Here is a 22481-nt window from a genome sequence, read left to right as displayed (position 1 = left end):
ATAAAGAACTTACACAACTCAACACCAAAGAACAAGCAGTCCAATTAAAAAATGAGCAGAGGACCTGAATAGACACTTCTCCAGAGGACATACAGGTGGCCAATAAACTTATGAAAAGCTGTTCAACATCACTAATCATCGGCAAAATGCAAATTAAAACCACAGTAAGACATCACTTCACACCTGTCAGGATGGCTATCATCAGTCAATCAACAAACAAGTTTGGCGAGGATGTAGAGAAAAGGGAACTCTGCTGCACTGTTGGTGGGAATGCAGGTTGGTGCAGCCACGGTGGAAATCAGTATGGAGGTTTCTAAAAAAAATTAAAAATGGAACTGCCTTATGACCTAGCAATTCCAATTCTGGGTATATATCCAAAGAAACCCAAAACACTAATTCAAAATGATATATGTACACCTATGTTCATTTCAGCATTATTTACAATAGCCAAGATATGAAAGCAACCCAAATGCCCATCAATAGATGAGTGAATAAAAAAGCTGTGGCACATATATACAATGGAATATTATTTGGCCAGAAAAATAATCTTACCATTTGCAACAGCATGGATGGACTTAGAGAATATAATGCTAAGTGCAATGAGTCAGTCAGAGAAAGACAAATACCACATGATTTCACTTATATGTAGAATCTAAATAAGAGAATAAATGAACCAATAATATTAAAACAGACTCATAGATGAGAATGGACTATGATAGCCAGAGGGAAGGCAGGTTGAGGAATTGGGTGAAAGAGGTGGAGGAATTAACAAGTACAAATTGGTAGTTATAAAATTGTCACAGAGATGTAAAGTACAGCATAGGGAATATAGTCAATAATATTGTAATAACAATGTATGGTACCAGTTGAGTACTGGAAATATCAGGGGAAACACTTTGTAAAGTATATGGTTGTCTACTATGATGTGCACCTGAAACTTATAAAAAATATTGAATATAAATTGTAATTGGAAAAACATTTTTCAAGAAAAGTAATTATTTTAAAAAAGGTTATAGAATAGAAAAAATAAAAAAATAAGAGTTTTCTCTAACAAAACATTTCTTCTCCTAAGAACTGCAACTAAGATAATTATTTGTTACTCTTCTACATAAACTTTGACCATTTAATACATCCTCTTCCATAATCTAAGGAAATATTCTCTCTTCCTACTTTCCCCACCTTATATAAAATAAGACAAATATTTTATGGCCACAGCTTAAACTAGGGAACCATTACATTCTAATGATGTCATGATCACCTTTCTCATGAAACAATGAAGAAAAATAAAATGTTTAACTCTAAGCTTTTTCTTACATTGATTTTCTGTTGTTTTAACTTCACATATAAAAAATGTTATCTAGCCCTAACCGGTTTGGCTCAGTGGATAGAGCGTCGGCCTGCGGACTGAAAGGTCCCAGGTTCTATTCCGGCCAAGGGCATGTACTTTGGTTGCGGGCACATCCCCAGTAGGAGGTGTGCAGGAGGCAGCTGATCAATGCTCCTTTCTCATTGATGTTTCTAACTCTCTATCTCTCTCCCTTCCTCTTTGTGAAAAATCAATAAAATATATTTTTTAAATGTTATCTATATTAATCCCCAATATAAAATTATGCCCCACTTGATCTATAATGCAACTCATTACTGATATATAGAAAAAAGAGGCAATTTTATTGATTATTAACTATGTGCCAAGTACTTTTCAGGAATCATCTAATCATGTAATCAACACAACAAATAAAAATTATCAAATAGTGTTTGATACCACAAGCCAGCACAGTATTTTCTTTTTATTAATAAATCCATAAGGTCAATAATAATATCCTCATAATATAAATAAAGAATGTAAGGCATAGAAAGATTAAGTCATTTTCCCAGTGGCAAAAAGTGATGAAGCCAAGATTCATGTCCTGGGATGCTTGACCCAGAAAGAATCCTTCTATGCTGTAGGTTATAACATTGTACAATGGAGTTACAGAAAAGCAAACTGAAATTTCAAGAACTCAAACAAGTTTCCACGACTAATGGCCGAGGACTAGTTTTCCAAACTCAGTCCATGCAGCATATACCAAACTTCATGCACTACTTACTGTTTCTTTAATCTGCACAGGTTAAGTACTTGCAACCCCCAGCAGACAAAATTTTGAGTGAAATATAATCATATTTTTTCTCCTCAGTTTTTGATGCTACGATATCTAAAACAAATATGATATGTAAAATAATATTTTGGAGAGGCATCATTTTATAGGGACAGTAAAAACTTTGTAGTGAAAAAGACCCAGTGCCATATTTAGCACTTACACAAAGAATTTCTGGAAATTCCACAAGAACATAAAGAAGTTTTGAGTCTAAGAAAACAAAAGTGTATCTGAGAGATTAGGATATAAAATGACATTTTCACTACAGTAGTTTATAGTTTTAGAATTTCCTATAATAGATCAATATATTAGTTATTAAAAACATTAATTTTAAAAGATATATTTAATCTGAAATATCTAGCATTGTAAATGGCACAAAGGAAGCACTTAATAAATGGCCTATCCCTTTTCTCTTTCTTTTTTTAATTTTGTTTTTGTTAATCCTCACCCGAGAATACTTTTTTTCCCCCCACTGATTTTTTGAGAGAGTGGAAGGGAGGGGGAGAGGCAGAGAGACACATATCCACTAGTTGCCTCCCACACCAGCACCAACACTGGGCCAGGGATGGAGCCTGCAACCCAGGTACCTGCCCCTTGACAGGAATCAAAGCCAAGACCCTTCAGGCTGCAGGCCAACGCTCTAACCACTGAGCAACCCGGCTAGGGCGGCCTTTCCCTTTTCTGTTTTTTTCTTTGAAACTGTTTGTTTTTTATTAACCTGGTTTCTATTTTGTATTTAAGAGTTTGTGGAAGGACAGCGTCTGACCACTCCGTGGTCGCTCCTACCTGTTCAGTGGGCTGAGCAGTGGGGGCTGCAGAGCCGAGCTCAGGAGCAGGCTGAGTGCCCCCCGTCCCCGGGTGGGAACCGCTGGGCAGGCACGGAGGTGGCACCTCCGCTACAGACCAGGCTGGGACCCCAGGGCGAGCAGCGGCACATTTGGGAACTGGAGCAATCTCAGCTTCTCGGAAGCGCTCTTCCCTGCGTTTACAATCTCTTCAGGATCTCTGCAGAAATAGAGATCAGGTGGGACCTCTCGCAGGTGCTCACAGGAGATGGGGCCGCACATGCGCAGAACTTCCTGGCCCTGCTTTGGCCACATCAGAGCCGCTGAGTGAGCGCCCTTGTAGTTGAAAGTGAAGGCAAGCTCCACGTAGGCCGGAGGAGAGTCCGTGTCACACAGGGCAATGGCAGACAGGTCGGCATTAGCCGCCTCCGTGAGAGGCTGGGTCTCAGCACTGGAATCAGGAACCACCAGGCCTCTCGGCACCGGCGCGGGGGGAGGGGGGGTGGCCCTGCCTGGATCTGGTTAGTGAAAGTTCCAGGAGTGAAGCCTCCAGCAGGAGGGCTGGCCCCCGTGGCAGCAGCAAACAGCACAGCTCGCCAGTAGTGCTGGACAATATGCCACTCCTGACACCAGCAGGTTTTATTTTTATTATTCTAGTCCAGTAGTGGGCAAACTGCGCTCGCGAGCCACATGCGGCTCTTTGGCCCCTTGAGTGTGGCTCTTCCACAAAATACCACGTGTGGGCGCGCATGCACCTTGCAATTGAAACTTCGTGGCCCATGCGCAGAAGTTGTATTTTGTGGAAGAGCCACACTCAAGGGGCCAAAGAGCTGCATGTGGCTCGCGAGCCGCAGTTTGCCAACCGCTATTCTAGTCTATTTTTTTTCTTTATTGATTAAGGTATTACATATGTGACCTTATCCCTCCCTTCCCTCCCTGCACCCCCTCATGCCCTCACCCCTCTGGTGTCTGTGTCCATTGGTTAGGCTTATATGCATGCATACAAGTCCTCTAGTTGATCTCTCCCCTTTACCCCCACCTTCCCCTACCTTCCCTCTGAGGTTTGACAGTCTGATCGATGCTTCTCTGTCCCTGGATCTGTTCATGTTCATCAGTTTATGTTGTTCATTATATTCCACAAATGAGTGAGATCATGTGATATTTATCTTTCTCTGGCTTATTTCACTTAGCATAATGCTCTCCAGGTCCATCCATGCTGTTGCAAATGGTAGGAGTCCCTTCCTTTTTACAGCAGCGTAGTAATCCATTGTGTAGAGGTACCATAGTTTTTTAATCCACTCATCTGCTGATGGGCACGAAGGCTGTTTCCAAATCTTAGCTATGGTGAATTGTACCAGCAGGGTTTTCAATGGCAACACGGCACGAGCTGCCAGCAGAGGCTTCTCGCAGCCTCTCCATATTTATGATGCGGATGCCACCACTTTTCCCTTTGCAGATGTACTGTTCCACTTGGGAGTCAAGTTGGTGCCACCTAAATGGGTTCCTGCTGCAAGGAATTTCAGGACCTCCTGCTCCTTCATTTGCAGCACAGCAAGGTCTCTGGGCATTGTGAAAGGTTCCCTTTAAGTGCCAAGGGGAACCCAGAACAGTGTCCCACCCCCCTCTGGTTATCACAGAAAGCTCCTCTTTTTACTCAAAGATGGGAAATATCTCCAACAGGATACAGAATTCCCAGAAAGAATTGTTTTAGAGCCAAATAATGCTCTCACTCCACAGATACTGCTACTCAATAAAGGTTTGCTCTTTCGTTCCATACTTTTAAAAAGAGGCAATTTCTTAGGAATAGGGGTAAGAATGTAAAGGATGAACAGATCTTTATTTAAGAAGCCATACTAAACTAAACACACACACACACCCAAAAAAGGAAAAAATAAAAAAAAGATGCAGTTTTACTATGTCCAATTATCACTAGATTTCCCAAACACACATAATGAAAAAATGTTTTTATTGTAAGGATATTTATGAGACATTTGCTGAGTTGCTTAGTTCTTAGAACAGATTTTCTCCAATCTGGTAGAAAACAATGGTGACGGTAGAAAACCAGGGCAAAAAGGTATTATTTAGCACATTAAAAAGAAAAGTCACTACTCTACTTAAACAAAGTTGAGTTAGAGGTACATTCAGAAAAAAAAAAAAACAGAAAAGATAAAATATGCTTATTTGAAAAACAGTTCCCAAGAGACTAAATGTTCATAAAGTCCTTGAAAAAATAGAAAGAACAGCGAAGAGTTTCATATAGTTTAGCAGTCATATGGCATGTGGCCAATCACCCTAATTATAAAATAGCCGATCCATGTTGATTCCTAAAGTGAAAGTCCTTTCAAAGACTAGGTAGCATCTAGTGTTTTTGCTTATTCAACAAATGTTTATTGAATATTCTCTAAGTCTACGGTACTAGGATAAGTGCTTTGAGTGATAGAATAACACACCATATCTAGTCCCTGACCACCACCAACAAAATCAGAAGAATAGGACATTATTTCTGCTGAAATGCAACTTAAATCCTAGTAGGGCAAATAAGAGAAGTAAGATAATTATAATAAAAGGCAGTATTTCAAAACTGTCTAATGACTACAACAAATAGTCTTCAATAGATGCTCAAAAGTAGGATGTAGCTAGATGAACAGAGAAAGCGTAATGAAGAACAAGATAGGAGGCAAAGTATCAGTCCTGCCATGGGCTTCAGCAGCAGCCCCTCTTGTGATATGATAGAAAATCTTGAATTTCAGAGAGTGATCTTTATTTAAGAATTCTGGTTCTGTTAGTACTTGTGCAAGTGGGTAACTTTCTTATCCTCTATGGACTCACTTCCTTATTTGTATAGTTAAACAATACTCACATGACTTTTTTAAGTTTCTTATAGGGATACAACCTCTTCTCTTGATCATTCCTAGTTCTTACCAGTCTGATTTCATCCCACTTTTTTTAATTTTTTTTATTTTTATTTTAGAGAAGGAGAAAGAGAGAAACATCTATGTGAGAGAGATACATGCATCGGTTGCTCCCTGTATGTGTCTCAACTGGGGATCAAACTCGCAACCCAGGCATGTGCCCTGACCAGTAATTGAACTCACAACCTTCCGGTGCAGGGAAGGGTGCTCCAACAAACCAAGCCACACCCACCAGGTCTGGTTTCATCCCACTTTTGATCACTGGAATCAGCACTGCAATAGGCACCCCTTAATTAGCTCTTTATGACTAAATGAATCTGAGGTCTTTTGACCATTATCTTTATATCTCTGCTTCTTTGTTGTTGTTTTCGGGGGGAGGGGGGGGTAATTAAATATTTATTGTTGAAAGTATTACATAGGTCCCCCTTTCCCCCCCTTGACTCTGCCACCTCTTTGACTCCCTTAATCACTCATTGAAACTCATTCATCCCAGGTCTTAATGACACTACACTTGCAGCTATTTTCCTTTGTAGAAGTATTTCTCAAAATACAGGTCAAGACTTACTAGTGAACTCAATTAGTAGATCATCAACACAAATTTATTTTTTAAATAAAATAAAATAGAATTGACTTGAAATCAGATGTATCATACTAATTCTAATAAGAATTGTTTGGTGACATTTATTTCAGGTATGTGGGGGGAGTATATGCATATATGTTTGTATAGATGGGTTACTGTGTGTTTGTATATTCCTGGCCAAAATATAAAATATATTTCTCATTCAAGTCTTGTGGACAATTCTGCAAGCCATGGTTGTACAGCTATTTTTTCTCAGTTTAATTTGCTAGTTCCTATTCTTACACCCTCCTCTTTAATATTGATTTTCTCTTCTCTTCTAACTATCTATACACCCTAATTATCTCTTTGGCAGCTCTCTCTCCTGAATTTCACAACCAACTTTTCAATACTGCCACCTGGTTTTTTATAGATACCTAAACTCATTATATATTATTGATCATTTTAATTGAGTGACATGAAGAAAGTGATATGTTAGCACGCTTAATCTGACAACAGTGTGAAAGATAGTTTTGAAGAAGGGAGACTGGAAGCAGTTAGGAAGTTATTGCTGTGATCCAGATTAAAGTGATTAGGGAATAATCTAATGAAAAATCTGATAGATACCAAGTCCAAAGAATAGGAAGATTAGATTATTTTTCAAAGTTTGAAATCTGAAATGAAAGCAATTTCAATAATAATCACCATCAGTGGTAATATCATGTTTATTTGATTAACTATGCCACTTATGTAGGCTACCACACCTAAGCAGTTAAAAGGCTAAAATCTACTCAGAACTAAGTCCAGTCCACAACTTAGTTCCATAGAAATTTTAGTTTAATAAGTACTATATATCTCTAGTTAGATTTAACTTTGCACATCTATAATAATAAAAGCGTAATATGCTAATTACACTGGACATCCTTCCAGATGTCCTTCCGGACGACTTTCCGGACAAAGCTGAGGCTGTGAGGGAAGCCTGGGTCCCAGGTACCAGAAGAAGCTGGTGCCAGCAGCCGGGGGGAAGGAAAGCCTACTCTTGCATGAATTTCGTACATCGGGCCTCTAGTAGTTAATAAAAATAAATAAATACATATTCAGCAAAACTAACTCCTCTGAAATTCTAGTTCTAGCTGAACCCTTATATCTGTAGTTGTGTCATAATCAAATATATAAATAGGTCATAAGTTTTACATTTTTCCAATAGTTCTTCACTCTATAAAAATTTGACTATAAAAATGGAAAATTTTAAATATTACTTGAATTTTTACACTCTACACTTATGTGTAACGATTTTCTCCCCAGTGTGATCCCCTTTAAATCACACTAAAATGTCTCTTGCTCTTTTCTAGAAATCGTTTAACTTTCAAATTATGTGTCAACAAAAAAATCTGTGTTGCTGTTATGTCAGATAATTAATCCCTAATTTTCTCCTCCTCTTCAACTAAACTTCATAAAATGCCCTCTAACAATACTTTAACAGGGTGATGACAATTTAATTAGATCAAGACCTCAGCAAAGAAAAATCATGATGGAATTGAAGACAGTTATGGATTACAGTTTGAGGTTTTGTTGCCATCCTTCAATGAGTCCAGCAGCTACATAAAATAACTACCTAAAAAGTCAATGAGTGCTTATAAATTCATGTTTTTACTTTCCTACCAATAAAAGAGTAAAAGAGAAGATACCCATCTATTAATGCACAATATCGTTAAAAGAGAATTGGACTTTAAATCAGAGAGTTGGTGTGTTTTTTTAAATCTGAGTTCATCTTTTGTTAGTCATTTGGCCTGAGGGAAGTCACTTAAAGCTCTCTGAAGCTCACTTATTTTTCATTCTTTAAAAAATTAATCTATTTTGCAATCTAAAAAGCACTGACACAAAAAGCAGATAAATAACAATATTTCTCAATGTTTTCTGCTGAAATTCTCTATAAAACAAGCCTAAGGAAAAGGAGACAGACCAGCAAGCTAGCCATCAGTTATAAGAAAGAAGGTAAGGGAAAGAAAGTAATGTTTAGAGAAGTTTATTTTAAAATGATTCCTTGTGAGAAAGGCCAGGGGAACATGGTTCACACAGTAGCTCAAGGTACCCAAGATCAATAAATAAGACAGGTTTTTTACAAAGGAAGAAAAAAGAGGAATGGAGTTCACACAAATTCTTACATTGCAGCAGGAAGCTGCATGCAAAAGTGCATATCAAGCACAGGACAGTATAATTGGTTTCACACATAAGAGATGCTACCAGTGGCATTGTTTCAATGTGAATATGTAAAACTATGTAGCTTATTTGGAATTATTTAGGATTGATATGTTTGTATCCAAGAAGAATGGCATTACAACAATGCTAATGGAATATTATGGAAGACTCATATAAATTATATTTACAGCTTGCATTTTTATATTCCAGGTATGTATTGTGAAATGCAGAGTAGAGAATGCACTGGAGCATAAAACATCCCATTCTTATATAGCCCTGGTCAGTGTGGCTCAGTTGGCACAAGCATCATCCCTTACACCTAAAGTTAGTATGCAGGTTTGATTCCCAGTCAAGGCACATACCTAGGTTTTGGGTTTAATCACTAGTCAGGTTGCATGTAGGAGGCAACTAATCAATGTCTCTCTCTCTCTCTCTCTCTCTCTCTCTAACTGCACAGGAAGCGGGTAAATGCACATTTGCACCATGCTCTCAAAAATAGAAATAATCACCAGCGCCATTCTCCTGAAGCACTGGTCTAGAGGGAAAGATATTTTCTGGTGGTTAGGCTCCTTAAGAAAATATTCCCCCCTTCAGAATTTTTAACGTTAAAAACCTCATTCCATAAATGATGTTGTTATCCACATAATTGGCTAGTTATCCTATATAATAAAAGGCTAATATGCAAATCGACCTAACGGCAGAACGACCGGTCACTATGACACGCACTGACCACCAGGGGGCAGGCGCTCAACATAGAAGCTGCCTCCTGGTGGTCAGTGTGATCCCACAGAGGGAGCACCGCTCAGCCAGAAGCCAGGCTCACAGCTGGCGAGTGCAGCCTCTCCCGCCTCTGCGGCAGTCGGACATCTCCCGAGGGCTCCTAGACTGCAAAACGGCACAGACGGAGCTGAGGGACCCCTCTGAGTGCACGAATTTTGTGCACTGAGCCTATAGTTAATAATAAAAGGAAAGGAGTGAAGGGAAGTCAGACATTGTAAGCATGGTCACCTAGGAAGCTTCATGAGGAAGCTACAGCTTCATATAGCATTAATCCTCCCAGAGGATTAACACCCCTCCCTTCCCCCATTCGGTACTGGATTGTGAAGAGAGGGGGAGAGAAGGGGAGATAGACACATGCACAATAGAAGTTGGGGTGATGTAGGGAAGGTGCTTGTCTGCTAGCCTAGCCTGGGGGAACAATGGATTGGCTAAGGGGTGAACCCCATCATAAGCAGGAGAAATCTTGAAAAGTTCATTGGTTAAGCTCCTGGTTAAAACCCAGACAAAGGAGCTTTCACTCTCATGTTTGCTCTTGCTCCCTCTTGCTCCATGACCCATACTTGCTTGTGTGCTCACCTGTTCTCTGTCCATAGCCAAGTGGCCTTAAGCAACTGCAGGGTCCATGGCCATGCAGACCCCACAGGCAATGGACTGCAGCTGAGAACACAAGCTACGTAAGCTAGCCAGATGCTAGACTAGACTGTACTTTAATATGGAGCAGAAACTATGGTCAGTGGCCTTTATTCTGGCCCTGCTGAAGACAAGATTACTTCTTCCATGGTGAGATGGTGGCCTCAGGAAATTCTTTTTCTGAAGTCACCCCAAGAACTCTACTTCCATCGATAACAATGTGAGGTTACTAAGCCCTGCGGAAACCTTACAGGGAATCCCTTTACCAGTCTGTCTACAATTCAAGAACATATATCCTTCCTATGAAACTAGATGCCTTTTATCATGCATTGCATCTCTTGGAAACGTAACTCAAAAATTCTTTTAAGTGCATGTTGAATGAGCTTGTCCTCAAGGTAAGAATGATGAACAAGAAGCATGGCCATGGAACAAGAGTAGGAAACAAACCTATAAAAGAGAAAGAGAGAGAACTAAAAAGAAAAAAGGAAAAAAGAAAAACCCTGACATTTCCTTAGGACAAGGCTCTGACAAAGGGCCCAGTGTACAAAGAATAGTGTCCAAAGAGGCCATGGTTTGTATCAATAACCACAAAAACTGATGGACTCCAACCAGACAAATAGGAACACAGAAATGGTTTAAAGAAGCAAGCAAGACCTGAAATCATGTCTATAACAGGATTCTGGTAGCAGGCTATCTAGCCATTCAAAAGATAGCAAATGGATAATGGCTATACCAGGAACAAAATATAGCTTCTTGTACTATGGCAGTACCAAAAGCTAATCAATGTGTTAGAGTTCTTTTTAGGTAAGCAGTTTTTTTTTAGGTACAAAACTTAACTCCTAGAGAAATGTAGTATTTACCAGTACATGAAGGCAGAATTGAGCCAACTGATGACACCACTATGGAAGATGTTGACTGAGTAGGCAGGTAGGTCCAAGAAATTCATTGTAGACATATAAAATCCTGAATGAATAATATGAAAATATTTCTAGACCTTACCACATTGGTGAGATCAAAATAACACATGAGTTCCTGGTATTCATTAACATGAGCTCGGAAGTTACATCTTCATAAAGAGCAGAAGAAAACATAGCTGAGTAGGAATAGGAAAGGCAGAAATTGCCACTAGCCCACATTATAACAAAACTTTTCCTTGTTCTAGGTCAGAAGATCCTTCTTATCATATAAACCTACATCCAGAGGAAGAGAGAAAGTAATAGAAAAAGAGGAAAGTAAGAAATTCAAGGTGTCCATCTTCTCTATATTTTTTCTTTTCCACTATAGATTTTTTTCCTAGGTGAACTAAGTTTAGCCATTTGGTTCATATCCCTGGATATATCCATATCATTCCAGACTTTTACTATTGATGTTTATAAGTTATATTGTATCTGTTTCTCTTGTTAACATACTGTTTTTTATTCAAAAATGTTAATAATCAAAAACTTTTAATTCACAGCATTCATACTAAACTAAGCAGCGAAGTTCTCTTTAAAATGCAAATGGATTAAATATTATCTTTATTTTGTGAAAAAGGTTAACAAATTTGGGACCATCTCTGACTCTTGAGGCCTTAGCAATAGAACTTTAAGTTAGCTGGACTCACTTGTCCTCTGAAGGGGAGTATTTGTCATCAGTTGTCATCATCTTTCTGGATACTTCTCATTTCAGTCCTACCCCTCGCAATTCTTTATCTCTGCTCTATTTTACTTCTATTATTTCATTTCCACCCCTTAAACTTTGTCATTTGTCTTCTACATTTTGACCCTTCAAGATTTTAACAAAGACTCTTACTCCATTCCTCCCCTCCATGTCTCACTCAAATACATTAGTTCATCCAATGTTGAGCACCTCATAATTAATATGTTGAAGCCCTAACCCCCATAATAGCTATATTTGAAGTAAAAATGTATTTGAGGTGAAGTGAGATCATAAGGATGGGGCCCTGATCCAACAGGATCAGTGTCCTTTAAAAAGAGACAGGAGTGAGCTCTCTCTCTCTCTCTGCATACACATACAGAAGAAAGAACATTTGAGAACAAAGGGGTTGTCTTCAAGCCAGAAAGGGAGTTCTCCTCAGACACTGACCCTGCCAGAACTTGATCCAGGATGTCTATCCTAGAAAATCATGAGAAAACAAATTCCTGGTATTTATTTCACCCAGTCTGTGGTATTGTTTTATGGCAGCCTGGGCCAACTAAGGCAGTCCTGGACTTGAAACACCACACCTAGATTTCTCACTACCACCCCATAATTTTCCCAATATGGTTCTCTTAAGCAAAATATGGAAAAGGGAAGGGGGCTCACAGACAAAACACAACTCATAATATCAGAACCATCAAATTACATGTATTTTCTTTTTTAAAAAAGTTTAGTTATTTATTTATTGGGTTGTATGTATTTTCTTTGTTACTAAAGGATGCCAGATCTTTGGGAGAAAGCAATGCAAAGATCTCTAGTTAAAAAGTGAGAGTTTTCCCTCCTCCTTCAATATTGCAATCAGGATTTAACACTGTCAACAGTGACTTTTATCTTTCTAGACATATTTTTGAAAGTCAAGAATTAAGAAATCAAGTGAATTTTAATAGTTTTCTAATTTGTACATTTATAGTAGTTATCAGGAATTCTGTTTTACAACATAGATTGTTGTGATTCATCTTTAGAAATTCTAATTCAGTAGACATGGGGTGTGATCTAAAAATCTGTATTTCAAGTATCCAGTAGTTCTGATGATCAATTCCAAGACCACATTTGGTCAAGCACTAATTGAAATATCCTAGCTATGGGTTCTTTGTTTTTATTAATATTACTACATGTTTTAATATTGTTCAGTTACTACATTTTCACCCTTTCTAAAAAAATGTACTCATTTTATGAGTTTCATAATATATTATTTGTGTAACAATCTCTAAACATTTATGATTCCCTTCAGAAAAACAGAAAATCATATTCTAATTGAGCTGTGAACTTGGATGCAAGCCTACTAGAACTCATAGGAAAAGGTGTTTCTCTGTTTTATTTTCCTTTTTATTAGTTTACAGTCACCAATTACCCATTTATTCCCACGTTTTATGGTTGAACTAATTTGATCCCATAATCTCAAGGCATTCATAAAGACAGAGAGATTAGGCAAACAAAAGACAACCAAATGTGTTTTCCCCCCACCCCCACCTGATGAAATTTAAACTAGAGCAACTGGAGTTTATTGTAAACTGCCAGTGTTAAAGAAAAAAAATGCACTAGAAATTCATTTTATTAAGGAGGAATAGATAAATAGGAAGCACTCTGCTCCCTTGTAGTCACCATTGATACCTTTAAAGCAATTTAAAAATAGTCTATTAACAACTACAGGTGATTTGTAATGTGAGTTGAACATTGTTGTCATTGGGGTCAGTCAAGATAGATTTTCATTCAATTATCTATGCATCTTACCTCCCCAAGGATTCTTGAAGGAGTAATTGTACCAAATTCTTCAGTGATTTTTTTTTTACTTGAAGTTTATTAGCTCAATGGCAGACTGATGTATTGCACTTAAATTACACTCAAATGTCATCTCTTTAAAAATCTACTAACACAGCCTTACACTATGGAGTTAAATTCAATCATTCAATTTAGCTTTTGATTCTTTAGAGAAATTACTTTCCTTTATCAAATTCAAGCTGCAAGGCTGCCAGAAAAGGTGTTAATCATGTCATTTGCTACCATTAATGTAAGTTTGTTTTTATCCAGTTCTCTGCTCAACTTCCTTTTGCGTCATTTATTTTTTAGTAAGAGTCTTCCACTGTGTAAATACTTCTGAAGAGAAACATAGGTGCATTAGGAAACATACTAAACAACCAATCAATAAATATTTATTGAATATCTACCAAGTTCCTGAAGAAGACCTGTGCCCTTGATCATCTTATTGGCAAAATATGATTTACATACATGAAATGATTAGAGAGCCATAAAATAATGTGTTAAATTTTGTGATTTGAAGAATTATATGCTACACAAGGAGATCAGAGAATTTAAGCTGGGCTCTAAAAGAGCAGCAAGGTTTTGGAGGAAGAAGAAAAAAATGGAAACCATTACAAAAAGACTGAAAGTGGAATGAGTACAGAAGGTGGGCTCAGAAGCGAGGCATGTGGTCAATGTGACACAGAGTGATAGGCCAGCCAGCCCAGACTAGAAGCTTTATGTCAGAAACAGTAGGAAAGATAGACTGGCTAAAACAGGAATAGCATTCATTAGACTGACCTGCTATAAAACAAACAGAAGAAGAAAGACTATCTCTGATCTCTAAAAGGGTACATTCCTTAGAGAAAGATAATATTTTAAGAAGAATATTCCATCCTTGCTTCTTTAAGTCATTTGCCTACAGATTTTTTTTTCTGCACTTAAATTTGATTCATTTCCCTCCATCACTTGATTGGCAAAGTACCAGAGAAGAATTTAAACTCCACTTCGTTTAAGCTTGTTTCCCCTTTTTCTTTTTAGGGTAGGAAGTGATGGATTCAACTCAATATAGTCAGTCACTGACGAGGCATTATGATAGCCAGACATTCGTTATGCTTCAAATTCTGCATTGTTTTGAATACAGAATAACTCCCTGTGAGAATTATAAACTGGGAATTCTAACAAAGAGAAAATTAATTAAGAATATCTCAAGCTTACTGTCAATGAATGTACAATGCAAAAAGTATAATATTTTAAAATTTGGGAGATGACCATCAATTTCTCCTTACTTAGGAAGTTGGAAAAATCTCTTCCTGCCAATTCTTTTTTCACTGTCCTCTTTTTGAAAGTAAGTTTTGGTTTATTGTTCTTACTTTCTCTGTTCCATTTTCTATCTTGGTGCCATGTAGGAGGTTTGCAGAGACCCTTGACAGTGATGCATAGTCTAGTTAATCCTGACATTTGGGCTCTGTGGCCTCCCTACAAATCCCAGTCACCCCATCACCCCCATTCTCACTCTCCTTAACACTCTCTCGTACTGTTCTCATTACGTGTATGTGTTAGGTACAAGTGTTGGATGCCAATTTAAAGTATTTATTGTCTTCACTGATTCCGCTGCTGCTGGATTTCTGAACGTAATCTGCCAATAACTTCCATGCAGCACATGCTCACTGCAGTTTTCACTCCGGTTGCCAGTTGCTGAACTCTTTGTACACATTCGCAATTCATTGTGTTACCCGCTTCGTGCTGTTCCTGGCATCTGCTCTAACTGCTGGATTTTCCTGTATGGAGAGGTTCAGCAATTCTCTTTACAAACTCTCTGCCCAGTGGGAGGTGCTATTATTTTACTTTATTTGGGGAAATTGGCTATTCCCCCAGGAAATCAAACAAAGCCCTTGTCTTTTATACTTCCTCATTTTCTCACTCTGACTAGAGTCAAAAGGTATTTCACCCAGGGGCTATGAGCATAGCAGGAACATTTATTTGTTTATTTTATTTAAGCTCCAGTCTTTCCACTAAATGTGGGTATAAAATCCAACTTCACGGAGTTTAGAGCTAGCTAATAGCTAATGTTGCCTGAGCACCTAAGTGCCAAATAATATGCTAATGATTCACATGATTTCTTTCAATTAATTTCCACAGCAAACCTATGAAATAGGTGCTATGATCCTCCTTATTTAGTAAGTAAAATGAAGTTTTAAAAGCTAAATGGATTTTACCAAGTTAACAAAATTTGACTTTAAATATAGGTAGGTACAGGTAGTAAAGAAACTACCGGATGTCAATTTATTTACTTATATCTTACATTGCCTCTCAGACCATCATTGACATGAGGAAAGAACTAATTTAGAATGAGATCATGACCCCTTCTCCAGCACCATTATTATTAAAAACAAACAAACAGGCAACATGATGAGTGCCTAAGATTAAATAATTTACTTCATATTATGCATATGTATTAATTAAAATAGGTAAAACTAGAACCAAGTTATTGTTACAAATAGGACCAAGCTTAGTTCAAATATAGAAGAAGTTCATTACTCACTCATTTAACAGTCCAGAGGGAAGAGTTTCAATCAGCTACGCAAATCTCCTCAATCTGTTACTCAGGGACCCAAACTGACAGGACTTAGTCTTTTATAACAACAGGGTTTTCAATGTACCTCTAGTCACCTTTGAATATCAACGTTCCATAACTACAACAACAAAAATGAGAAAAGACATGAGGGGCATGTCTGGAAGCTTTTATAGCCAACCTCAGAAATGGCACACATTACTTGTACTCATACAGAAGAACAGTGGAACCATTGCGAGAGCATAGTCTCCAAACCTAAACATAAGGAAAGTTAGGAAACACTGTGTAGCTGGCTAGCTGTATGTCCAGACCTTCAGTTAAAAGGAAAGAAAGAAGGAGTAGGTTCTCAGGGACAGATAGCCATCTTCACACAGCCTACCTCTCTGACAATCACACGTCTGTATCTAGGTGAAGTAGACTCATTCCCTTCCCAAGGAGACAATTCAGACTCTTATCCAGTTGCTGCATCCAGTTGAAAGTCCCATATCTCTGGAATGTGAACTTTATCTGCCAGGGCTGCATTCCCCCCCATAGCACAGAAACTGGAATGAAGGTGACTCTGCTTGAGTCCCAGTCATTACATGTTGATGGAGCTGGATAACCATAATAATAAAAATTCCTGTTAAAAAGGAGAAGAATGTGTAGAGAAACAGAAACTCTTTCATTACTAGTAGGAATGCAAAGTGGTAAGGCCATTTTGAGGACAGTTTTTTGTTTTTTCAAAAGTAAACATCTTCCTACCATATGATCTAGCAAATGAGTTGAAAACTTATGTCTACATTAAAACCTGCACATGAATAATTCATACTTGCCTAAGCCTGAAAGCGGACAAGATGTCCTTCAGAAGGTGAATGGATAACAAACTGCCACTCATCTATACAACTGGAACCTTATCCAGTGATTTTGAAAAAGGAACTATACAGCCATGAAAAGACATGAAGAACCTTCAAGTGCAGATTGCTAAGTGAAAGAAGCCAATCTGAAAAGGCTACACTCTGTATGACTAAGTACAACTACATGACATTCCGGAAAAGGCAAACTTATAAGAAAATCAGTGGTTACCAGGGGCTGGGGCAGGGCAGGAGGTTGGGTGGTGGCCTGAGGCAGAAGGGAGAGATGAATAAGTGGAGTACGGGGAATTCTTATTGCAGTGAAACTATTCTGTATTATATCATAATGATGGATATATGTCATTACAGATTTGTCAAAACCCATAGAATATATAACACAAAGAGCAAGCCCTAAGGTAAAGTATTGAATCTAGTTAATAATGTATCTATCTTGGCTCATCAATTGTAAAAGATGTACTACGCTAATGGAAGATATTAATAATAAGGGAAACTGTGGGTTTGGGAGTTGAAGTGAGGGGGAATATGGGAACTATCTACATTTTCCACTCAATTTTTCTGTAAACCTCAAATTGATGGGGTGGGGGGGAGAAATCTTATTTTTAAGGGAAGACCAGCAAAAATACAGCTATGATAATATTTGAAATGATATATTCCTGCTGGGAGGGCATTTTGTAAGACCCTGTCCTGGTATTGGAGGGCATCCCAGACGGGCATGATTCTCATTTCTGGGTGAGGCTTCAGTGTCCAACATACTCAAGGCCCCTGGGTTTGCCCTCTGAGAGGTTGCTCCTTCGCCGCCATCCTCCATGGCACATCTGTAATGAACACTGAGTGTATGTCCTTCTTACAGGTCAAGGAGTCAGAAGCTTTTTCAGGTGAGGCTTATAGTATTTTTTGGCAGTTACAATTCCTGCAAAAACTATGTGCATTTGCCCTGACTGGTTTAGCTCAGTGGACAGTGCGTCAGCCTGCAGACTGGAGGTTCCTGGGTTCGATTCTAGTCAGGGGTACATGTCCGGGTTGTGGGCTCCATACACAGTAGGAGGCATGCAGGAAGCAGGTAATCGATGATTCTCTCTCATCATGGTGTTTCTATCTCTCTCTCCCTCTCCCTTCCTCGCTGAAATCAATAAAAATATATTTTTTAAAAAACTAAGTAAATTTTTGGACAATTTATTTCCTGTCCCTTCCAAGTACCGGTGGTTATATCCAAAATAATTTCTTAGACATAATTCTTTATTCTGCTCCTTTTTAAACTACCCTGAGGAGTGTGTGTGTGTGTGTGTGTGTGTGTGCACATGAACAAGCACACACACATACCTGTGTATAAATATAGCCGACAGCAGCTACCTTGAGTTGGGTGGGAAGAGATCAGATTTTTGCTGGAAGGTTAAGTACCTGACTTGAACTTAGACATCTTATTGGGCCTTTGCATTTGAAGCCTTTTTAAGTCTCATTTCCTGTTTGGGTTTCAGAAGCAGTTGGTTTTCCAACCCTGTGAAGCCTGTGAATTCTCTCCCTCCCCTTCCATCTCTGCGCAACGAGCCAATTCTTGCAATACAGTGCTTTACTTGAAGCAATGAATAGCAGCCAAAACGTATAAACATTCCAGCTCTTTTCCAACCACTATACCTAAAACTATATGAGAGTGTAGTCCGCATTCCAGGTCTAAGTTGGAGATAGTTTTAATAAATGTCAATGTTTTGCCATGATATCATGTATTTCTCCAACTTTTCAGCCGGTGACACCACTGCCCAAACATTACTTTCTGGATTGGTTACAACAGGCAAATTGGTTGAAACAAACACCAAAGATTCAGTTTAAAAATATGTCTTTCTCACATAAAAGGGGTTGCAGGCCAACTCTGGCTTTTCTCCATGCAGCCATTCGGGCATTAATCTGATGCTGACTCTGCCACTTAAATCACATGCAAGTTCCAAGATCTCTCTGGTTACCATCATGCCAGTTAGGCAGAAGGAGAAAAGAGCATGGCAAATGCTCAGGGGGCTTATAGGCCAGGCCTGGGAGTGGGTCACATCACTTCTGCTCACATTCCACCAGATTTAACCCAGTCATATGGCAATGTCTAACTGCAAAAGTGCTGGGGAATGTAGTTAGCTGGCCACCCATTTGCCCAACACTTCAATTCCAACGCAAAAGGGGAGAATGTATGTTACAGGTAACAATATTGCCCACATCCTACTAGGCCTTAGCTCCACCCCAGCCTACTCACATGTGATAGTGACTGACTTACACCCCATCACCGCACAGGAGGGTGCCAATCCACTTTCACAGCTAGGCACCCACAGTCCTTCTGGCAGGGCAAGAAAAGACAATGTCCCTTCCACTTCACTTAAAGTGAAGTATACCTGCCCTCACCGGTTTGGCCCAGTGAATAGAGTGTTGGCCTGCAGACTGAAGGGTCCCGGGTTCGATTCCAATCAAGGGATGTACCTTGGTTGCGGGCACATCCCCAGGAGGGGGTGTGCAAGAGGAGGCTGATGGATGTTTCTCTCTCATCGATGTTTCTAACTCTCTATCCCTCTCCCTTCCTCTCAGTAAAAAATCAATAAAATATATTTTAAAAAAATAAAGTGAAGCATATCCATTTCCTATCACTTCACATGTGAACGCTTATATTAACCTTTGTTTCTAATGATAGTTGTAGATGGGAAGGTTCAGAAACAGGCAAACACATCAGAGCAGAGTAGTGCAAATTACTAGTCTGTCCTGTGGAGAATGATCATGTGGAGACTCAACAGCCAGTTCCATGTTGCACTTGCAGCCCTGTATGTTACACCTGACCCTCCTGCAAGCAGCAAGGCTCGGACTTGGATTTCATTTTGCCATCTTCCTTCTCCAGGACCCACATCTCTGGGGAAAACAAAAATCCATTTACTGGCACAGTGTCATCTCAATCCAGAAAAAGAAATAACATACTTATTTTTAAAAGCAGTGAGATTTCAGTATATCATCATCACCAATATTAAGTCACCTTCTAGGTGTGAGACACAAGTCAAAGAGGTTTCCTTGTACTGTGTTACGTTAATCTTCCCAGATATTATTGTCCCCATTCTCCTGAAGAGGAAACTGGGGTTGAGAGAAGATCGCTAAGCACACGCTGAGACAAAACCATACATGGACAAAGAGTGCACAGTCCAAAACGTTTTTACTTGGATGAACAATTACATCACATTTTTTTCTCTAAGACCAAGGTATAACTCATAAGCGGTTCTGGTTTACTTTTGTGCAACGAAAGACCCATTCAGGAGGTTTACCCAGACTGGCGGGAGGAACAGTCAGCTTCAAAGCAGTATTCATGTCTTTACCCATAACAGAAGTTGCCTGTAGCCTTTACATGACAGTTTTTATAGCTTCTACCTACCCAGATTGCAGAACACACTGTTCCAAGACCTTGCAAGTGTACAGCGTTGCTCAGAAGCCGTCTGAGCCTCACCCTACTTAATATCTGAGTCATATAAAGTGACTTGTTCTAATTCCACACTTACCAAGCAACTTTCTGGTTATGAATTGGCTTCCCATGTGATTCTACAACAGGGGAAAACGTGGTGATCTAAAGGATGTAGAGTATTTATGGTTGCAGTAATTCCTTATGGCAAAATTAATAAGTGGCTTAAATTATAGAGTGAGTTCTCATGCCCATTGCTAAGAGAGAAGACTGCAATGATCATGCAAACTCAGGTGCTCTCACCAAGTAATAATTAAATTTATCATTGAAAATTAATAAGTTTATACTCTTGGATCTAGAAAAGAAGATTGAACACAGAAACCAGAAGCCCTCACTGGCCATATTGTTTGGTTCAAAGATATAAGGTTAAGAATAAAATATGAAAAAAAAAAACAGGAAAAGAAAAGCAATGAGAAGGCTGGAAATTAAATTGTGCAAAATTCAGGTTTGATTCAGATATTGGAAAGGAGGAACTATAGGATTCTAAGGAAGATGGGGACTTTGCCAATCCAAGAAAGTATTTTTTATACTTTTACAGCACAAAACAAAATTTTGAGAAGACAGTCCACAACAAATTAATGTGACATTTCCTGCATGATGTTATTCAGACTCAGGCTCTAAGAAGAATGAAGAAATTGAATTTGACTGAAATCAATGCAAAAGTAAAAACTCAAGAAGCAAAGGCTAATATGAGCGTTCATGTTGGAAAGCTATGGGAAATGGGTATGCTTCTAACAGGGATGGAAAAGTCAAGTGAAAAGAAACAAGGTTTTGTTTTCTGCAAAGCTGGGTCTCCCTCTGTTCAGATATGGAGAGAACTGATTCTGACAGATGCCTGATGATCACCCATCTACATCTGGTGCTGTACTAGGTGCTGGATAAAATATGAAAGAAACATGTAAATGGTTCCTGTCTATATTGCTGAATAGATACATCAGTCGTTTCTCAACAAGACCATATAAACATGTGGTAAAGATGGCAAGCTCGGCTGCATCTGGTTCGCGTTCTCACAGCCATTGTGGTACATGGAGCGCCATAGAGTCAGCACCGGGGCAAGTGCAAGTCAGATGGGCCCTGGACGACTCTGTGGTCGCTGAGGAAAGTAAGGAGACTCGGGTCCAGGAGTTGCCGAGAAGCCCATGGCAAACTGTCATCATATGCTCGCTTTGTGCAAACTTGCGGGGAGGAGCACAGGAAGAAGCTCCCAGATGCTTCAGGCAATGCCCCAGGGTTTTCTAAGAAGTGCTGAGAGGTGGACGACCCCCCTGCAAAGAGAAAGGGAGACGTGAAGACATGGCAAAAGCGGACAAGGCCCGCTTGAAAGAGAAATGAAAACTTGTGTCTCTCCTAAAGGGGAAACAAAAAAAGGAAATGTCAGGCAGCCTTCTTTGGCCTTTCTCTTGTTCTGTTCCGAGTATCGCCCAAAACAAAGGAGAGCATCACCGCCTGGCCCTTGGTGATGGTGCAAAGAAGCTGGGGGAGATGTGGAGTCACGGCTGCAGGTGACAGGTGCCTAATGGGAAGAAGGCGAAGCTGAAGGAGAAATACGGAAAGGCGGTTGCTGGGTATTGAGTTAAAGGAGAGCCTGATATGGGGGGGCGGGGGGGGCGGCGGCGGGGGAGCATCAGTGAGGCTGATAAAAGCAAGAAAAAGAAAGAGGAGGAGAAAGACGAGGAAGTTGAAGAGGAAGAGGAGGAGGATAAGGAAGATGAAGAAGATGAAAATGAAGACGATGATTCTAGAGCAGTTTTTTTTTTATGTATAAAGCATTTAACCCCTTCCCCCCTATACACAACTCACTCCTTTTAAAGAAAAAATATTGAACTGTAAGGCTGTGTAAGATTTGCTTTTAAACTGTACAGTGTCTTTTCTTATATAGCTAACGCACTACCGAATGTGTCTTTTGATAGCCCTGTCCTGCTAGTATTTCCCATAGCCACTAACCTTGCCTGCTACAGTATGGGGGCTGTAAATTGGCTTGGAAATTTAAAGCAGGTTTTTGTTGGTGCACAGCACAAATTAGATATATATGGGGATGGCAGGTGTTTTTTTTTTTTAATCTTCAGTTGTGTCTGATTGAGCTTATACAAAATAATTGTTGTTCTATTAATTGAATACCACACTGTAATTGCAAACAAACAAACAAAAACATTG

The 22481-nt window shown here is 39.2% G+C and overlaps 2 pseudogenes; one reads left to right on the top strand and one right to left on the bottom strand.

Moving 5' to 3' along the window:
• Nucleotides 1–2795: 2795 nt before the first annotated feature.
• On the bottom strand, nt 2796–15160 carry LOC138995182 (small ribosomal subunit protein uS2-like; annotated as a pseudogene).
• Nucleotides 15161–21026: 5866 nt separating this feature from the next.
• On the top strand, nt 21027–22251 carry LOC138995116 (high mobility group protein B1 pseudogene; annotated as a pseudogene).
• The last annotated feature ends 230 nt before the right edge of the window (nt 22252–22481 follow it).

The sequence above is a fragment of the Myotis yumanensis genome, unplaced genomic scaffold, assembly GCF_028538775.1.
Source record: "Myotis yumanensis isolate MYYU_CA2020_CCGP unplaced genomic scaffold, mMyoYum1.0.hap1 SCAF_1, whole genome shotgun sequence".
Lineage (NCBI taxonomy): Eukaryota > Metazoa > Chordata > Mammalia > Chiroptera > Vespertilionidae > Myotis > Myotis yumanensis.
The sequence above is the reverse complement of the archived record's forward strand: the minus strand, read 5'-3'. Positions and strand labels throughout refer to the sequence as shown.